At 47.7% G+C, this 6380-nt stretch overlaps 1 protein-coding gene across 1 annotated transcript in view; it reads right to left on the bottom strand.

Annotated features, from left to right (window-relative positions):
- LOC112106606 (tropomodulin-2) overlaps window positions 1-6073 on the bottom strand; it is a 63547-nt gene extending 57474 nt beyond the window's left edge. Inside the window, exon 1 of the mRNA XM_026648300.2 lies at window positions 6008-6073. The gene's annotated coding sequence lies outside the window, so the exon portion shown is untranslated. The remainder of the gene's footprint in view (window positions 1-6007) is intronic.
- Between the last annotated feature and the right edge of the window lie 307 nt (window positions 6074-6380).

Genomic DNA, 6380 nt, shown 5'->3' with positions numbered 1-6380 from the left:
ACTTTGTCTCCCCTACGCTTTCCTTTCTCATTAGAGTAACTCCTCACTTAACCTCATCCCGGTTAACATTTTGTTTCATTATTACATTGCTGATCAATTAGAGAACATGTTCGTTTAAAGTTGCACAATGCTCCCTTATAAAGTTGTTTGGCAGCCGCCTTCTTTTTCCACTGCTTGCAGGAAGAGCGGCCAGTTGGAGCTAGTGGTGGGGGCTTGGAACCAGGCTGGACCGGCAGCTCCCCCATCAGCTCCCCTAAGTTCCCTCTGCGCAGCCGCTCAGCAGGCTCTCAATTGCTGGGCAGTTCAGCTGCCCCTCCCCCCACTGCGTGTGCTGCTCCTGCCCTCTGCCTTGGAGCTGCTCCCGGGAGCCTCCTGCTTGCTGGTGGGGGGAGGGGGGTGCTAATGTCAGGGTGTCCCCCTCCTTCCGCTCCCGTACCTTATCTCCACAGAGAGGGGGGCTCAGGGCTCACCACAGCACACCACACCACAAGGGTCAGGATGGAGGGAGCTTCCTGGCAGCAGCTGCTGTCTCAACTTGCTGATCTAATTAAAAAGGCAGAGTACTAAGAGTGGGGTCAGCGTACTTAAAGGGGAAATGCCCGTCTCTCTCTCTGTGACACACACACAAACAGGGTCACCCTTAGGCATACGCAGCTGCGTAGCCTACCCGAAAATTTGGGGCACCCCTGGGTCTTAGTGTCCACCCTCCCACTTCTTCCTATCCCTGTTCTGACCCTTCCTGCAGGCTCCCACAGCTAGCTGCTGTAGCCTGGTGAGTCTTCGTCCACAGGGGATCTAGTAACTTAAAAGTGAAAAAGCCTTCCAGCCTGCCAGACCTATTAGCACAGGGGTGGGCAAACTATGGCCCACGGGCCGCATCCGGCCCTTCAGATGTTTTAATCTGGCCCTCAAGCTTCCGCCAAGGAGTGGGGTCCGGGGCTTGCACCTCTCCAGCCGGGGGCTTGCCCCGCTCCATGCGTGCTGTGTCTCCGCATGCCTCCTGGAAGCAACGGCATGTCCCCACTCCGGGTCCTATGCGTAAGGGTAGCCAGGGGACTCCCCTGCAGCGCCGCCCCTGCAGCTCCCATTGGAACCACGGCCAATGGGAGCTGCAGGGGGGTGCCTGCTGACGGAGCAGCACGCCGAGCTGCCTGGCTGCGCCTCCGCACAGGAGCCAGAGGGGGGACATGCCGCTGCTTCCGGAAGCTGCTTGAGGTAAGCGCTGCCTGAAGCCTGCACCCCTGACCCCCCCCTGCCCCCCAACCCCCTGCCCCAGCCCAGACCCCCCTCCCTCACCCTGAACTCCTCATTTCTGGCCCCACCCCAGAGCCCACACCCCCAGCCAGAGCCTGCACCTCCTCCTGCACCCCAGCCCCCAATTGCATGAGCATTCATGACCCACCATACAATTTCCATACCCAGATGTGGCCCTCGGGCCAAAAAGTTTGCCCACCCCATATTAGCACAACATTGAAACTGTTAAAGAGCCATTTAAATTTAAGAGCCGTTCAAGTAATGAAGCCATGTAACAGGCATTTGCCAACCCCTAGGTATATATTGTCAGTTTCTGAATTTACTGACAAGAACAGTTGTGCATTACTGTAATATTTACTCAGGATATGTTAGTCTACAGGACCTTAGTTTAAAATTTGCTTTAAAAATATTTCATTAGAAGATTGCTGAAGATTATAAAAATCACATCTCTAAAAAATCCTTGTGCATCTAAAAATCTATGCAATCTGAGTATTCATCTTTAGCCTTAAATGCTTGGATCTTCAGACATACCGTTTTTTAAATAAATCCTTCAAAAGACCACCCTTATCTAAAATACACATTTTAATTGTAATTACTATAGTACAAAAAAACTTGCTTCCAAAGTCAACCTGTCCTTTCTGTCCATCCCTTTCTCCCTTCATCCCCCCCCCCCCCCCCCCCCCCCCTCCGTTGAAGAGAGCCCTTAAAGGGACAACAGCCCTTTCCTTCCAGATATCTGGACAAATGAGTTTCCCTTTCTTTACTTCTGACTATTTGATGAAGTAGTTTTAAGAGAACCCTCTAGCAAAATCAGTACCTTAGTAACATATAAAATCCTTTGTTATGCCTAAAATCTTTGGAAACATATTTTTTAAAGTTGGTGAAACTTCATAAACATGTCTATTTATTGTTATGGAGATCACACAAAGTAGATTAGTGTTCCCTTTTTCTAAAAGCAATGAATATTGTTATGAACACAGTAAACCGCTGTGACTGATTAATTTAAAATAACGTCTTTGTTTCAGTGAGTTAAATATGTAGTAATCTGGAATGATTACTTTATGAAGGCTTAAGAGTACATTTAAAATATAAAATCACCTTTAGAAATACTGATTAAGAAAATGTAAAACAGAGAAGAGCTGCATCATGCATTCCATAATATTTAATGTTATATTCAGCAGGACAGATGACTTGCTCTTACTGCAAATTTTTGCAAATAAATCTCTGACAAACTTCAGGGTATATCAAAATACCTGTGACTGACATTTTTTATTCCCAAGTTTAGTGCTTTTAATTAGGTACCTTCTGCATGTCCAGTCTTCACCATCTGGCATGCAGTGGAAAACATGCTCCATTTTTTTTTTTTAAAAACATTCTTCTGCAATTTCTTTCTAATGTCATTTGCTTCATTTGGGTCAGGTATTTGGCTGGAAGCGGGTGAGCAGAGAGGGGGAGGGAAGAGAGGAGGGAGATAGTGGGGAGAGGGTGGGGCCTGGGGCAGAGCAGGGGTGGAGTATGGATGGGGCCACAGGCAGAAGAGTTGGGCTGGGGAACTAGCCTCCCCAAGCGGCAGCTTCACCCGCCGCCTATGACAGCAGGTAAGAGCGGGTCGACTCCCACACACCCGGCGTGTGCTGCAGTGTCCTTAGGCAGGGGCCATATTCACAGAGCAGAATGCACTGGCACCGTGCATTCTGCGTGAGGGAGAGGGTATGGGGGTCTCTGCGGGGAACTGTGACTCTCCGCCACCGTGAGGTGGGCCAGGTGGTTTGGTATCCTTGCTGCTTCGTCCCTCCGCCCTTCCCCCCCCCCCCCAGGCTACGAGCCCTGGCTGCCGTCGTCGGGCACAGGGGCACCAGTTTAATAATAGTGCGGAGGGCCCCAGAAATCCTAAGGACAGTGTGCTCTCTCTCTCTCTCTCTCACACACACACACACACACTCTCTCTCTCTCACACACACACACACAGAGTGTGTGTCTCGGTCTCTCTCTGCCATGCTGTGTCTCCTCCCTCCATTCCTGATGCCTTGTAGAGTGTAAGGCTACATTAACGTGTTAACCCTTGAGGGCTCAGCCGAGTGCTAGTTCATCAATTAGCAGTAAGGCATCCCCTGGGAAATATCCCATCCTCTTCCACCTTCTGACTCCACCACCTCAACCAAGCTTCACAATCATCATTGCTGTGTACAATATTAAATTGTTTGTTTAAAACTTCCACTGTGTATATGTCTCTCTCTCTCTATATATATATATGTAGTCTTTTGTCTGGCGAAAAAAATTTCCCTGGAACCTAGTCCCCCTATTTACATTACTTCTTATAGGGAAATTGGATTTGTTTAACATTGTTTCACTTAAAGTAGCATTTTTCAGGAACATAACTTCAATATTAAGCAAGAAGTTACTGTATGTGGTTTTGTGCCTCTTAACTGCTAACCAGCTAATAGAAACCATCTGTGATGTGTACAACTTGACAACTATAGCAATAAATAGCATGAGGAGCTCTGCACTGAAATACACAGAGTACTTTTAAATTTTATAACAGAGATGGGAGGTCCTGGAACAGACAAGACTATTGATTTTTGTCCATGTTAGTAACGTTAATGTGAGAAATGTATCATGATAATATTATAATTATTGTTCTACTCTCACTGACCATAGCTATCTAAAGAGTGCTGCTTGTTTGCCCATGGCTATCCCCAGATTCCCCTGCTTTATAATTACAGTTGTCAGACATCTGGATCCAGCTGCCACCTGAAATAATTATAGTAAAGATGGATGAACAAATATCCCAGTATAATTTGTCTTTTACAAACTATAATGTAGATCAAACTCCACCATTAAACAGAACTTATGGCCACATTGCTTCACAGGTGGAGGCATGCTGTGTGTACTGGATGAAGAGTACCAGTTAACCTCCACCACAGTCCCAGCATATGCAATTGTATGTGATGAGGGTAGCTACCTGATGCCCTTCAGCCCCAGACCCTGCCAAGCCACCTCAACCTCAAGTCAGGAGGTTCACCAGATACAGTGAAACATGGAACCAGGTGAAAATAAATCTGACTCCATACTTGTTTACAATTTCTGCAAACAACTTGCAAAGGTAAGTAAACAAAGGTCCATAGAATTTGCCTGCGGAACTGTAAAATGTTGAATATGAAAAATGATGATCTGGAAGAGGAATTGAGCAAATAGGTGGCAGCATTTGCAGAGGACTCTGGGAAAGTTCAGAGGGACCTAGCCACGCTAGGTGAATGGACAACATGATAGCAGATGCAATTAATGTTGGCAAAAGCAAGTCATTCACAGTGAAAGGGATTATTTGAACTACTCGCACATACCTTACTGGCTTCTTAATTAACTGTAACAATTCAGAAAAAGACCTGAGCATCACTGTGAACAGACCAATGGAGACCTCTAGTCAATGTGCAGCAGCAATCAAAAAAGCAAATGCCATGTTAGGATGCAAATAGTTGGAGAATAATACTGAAAATATTATAATGCCATTATCTGAATTAGTGGTACACTCCAACCTGAATCACGTGTTCATTTTCCTGGTCACCATATCTCAAAAAGGAGATAGCAGAAATACAGGAGAGTCACAGATAATGACGAGAATAGTCTGAGGCAGCGGAAAACATTCCTTCATCAAACACTTAGAAATATCATTAAACCAATATCACATTACTGAGTCCTGTCTTTAGATACACGTATTCTTAATTGTTCCAAGCCAAGAGACCAGATCTAAAGACAGTATATCAATCCGATTTTACATATAAAAGGAATATGAGCATCAAGGAGAGGCAGATATATTCTCACTTATTAAAAAAAAGTCACCATGTTTTCATATGTTAACATTGTTTGCTCTAAGTTTTGTAATGCACTTAGTACCTGGGATAGGTGCAGGGAGAAAATTTAAATATATTTTTATTTTTAAAATTACCCTTTAAAAATAAATTATTACTTATTCTGCCTATATTTTTAAAGGAAGGACATTCTGCAGCCTGATTTGAACTTTAATTTTTTTTAAAATCAACCGTTTAAATCAATCACTCTAATTTTAAAGCATTACATCATATTGTGAAAGTGTATTTGCAGGGGATTGGGTGTGGAGTTAAAAACAAGGCATTGTAATGTTCATTGTACCAAACCGACCGCTCCACCATTAACACACCAGGGAACTAAGCATGTTGCTTTCAACACATGGAGACGGGATTGTAGCAGAAGGAATGTCTGAAAAGGGTTTGACACCACTCCACGATGCAGGGCGGCAATTATACCAAGGTAGGAGTCCCTGGCAAGGTCCTTTAATTGTACAATCCAACCACAGCTCCCTTTTCATCCCCTGCAATATATATATATATATACACACACACACCCCGACACACACACACCCCGACACACACAGAGAGTTCCGCAATGCCATGAGCCGAGCCGGTCGGTGGCAATCACACCCATGCAGTCTCCTCCAGCCGGAGCTGGTGCTCAACTAGAGCATCCTAAGAGGCAGCACCGCCCAGCTGGCTGCGTGCAGCTCAGAGCGCTGCGAGACCCCTCCTGCGCCGCGCGGCAGCCGGGGCACTGCTTCTCCCGGGATGCGGGAAGGGCAGATGCTCAGCCAGGCAGAGCGCGCGGGGATGGACCGCACCAGTGCCTGTGTGTCTCTGCGGGAGGCTGGCGGAGATGCATCCCTGCCCGGGAGGGGGAGCGAGGCAGCGTGCCCGCGGCACTGGGCGGGGGGTCGCGGGCTTACCCTTCTGCAGTGTCTCTGCCTGCCTGTCTCCGGGTGTGCAGCCAGCCGCCCGGCAGTCAGTCCGTCTGCCCGAGCCACGGAGCCAGCCCTCCCCAAAACAGCGCTGTCAACAGGCAGGTCACTCCCCAGCTAGGCGGCTGCGCAACCTCAATCCGAGTGCTGAGCACGCTGGGACTCGTAGTTCGGGCATGGAGAGGGTGCTCCGAGAAGCCCAGGGGGTCCTAATACTAGGGGATCCCACCTCCAGCCTCCCTGCTCCTTTGAGCCCCAGGCAGCAGCATCCTCCCTCCACAGGACCGGGGACCATCTCCACCACCCCCATCTGTATCCTCCTTCCTCCACCACCACAGGACTAGGGACCCTCCCCACCACC

The sequence above is a fragment of the Terrapene carolina genome, unplaced genomic scaffold (genome assembly GCF_002925995.2).
Source record: "Terrapene carolina triunguis isolate 2854851 unplaced genomic scaffold, T_m_triunguis-2.0 Scaffold67, whole genome shotgun sequence".
NCBI classification, from domain to species: Eukaryota; Metazoa; Chordata; order Testudines; family Emydidae; genus Terrapene; species Terrapene triunguis.
Note: the sequence above shows the minus strand (reverse complement) of the source record. Positions and strands in the feature narration are given on the sequence as shown.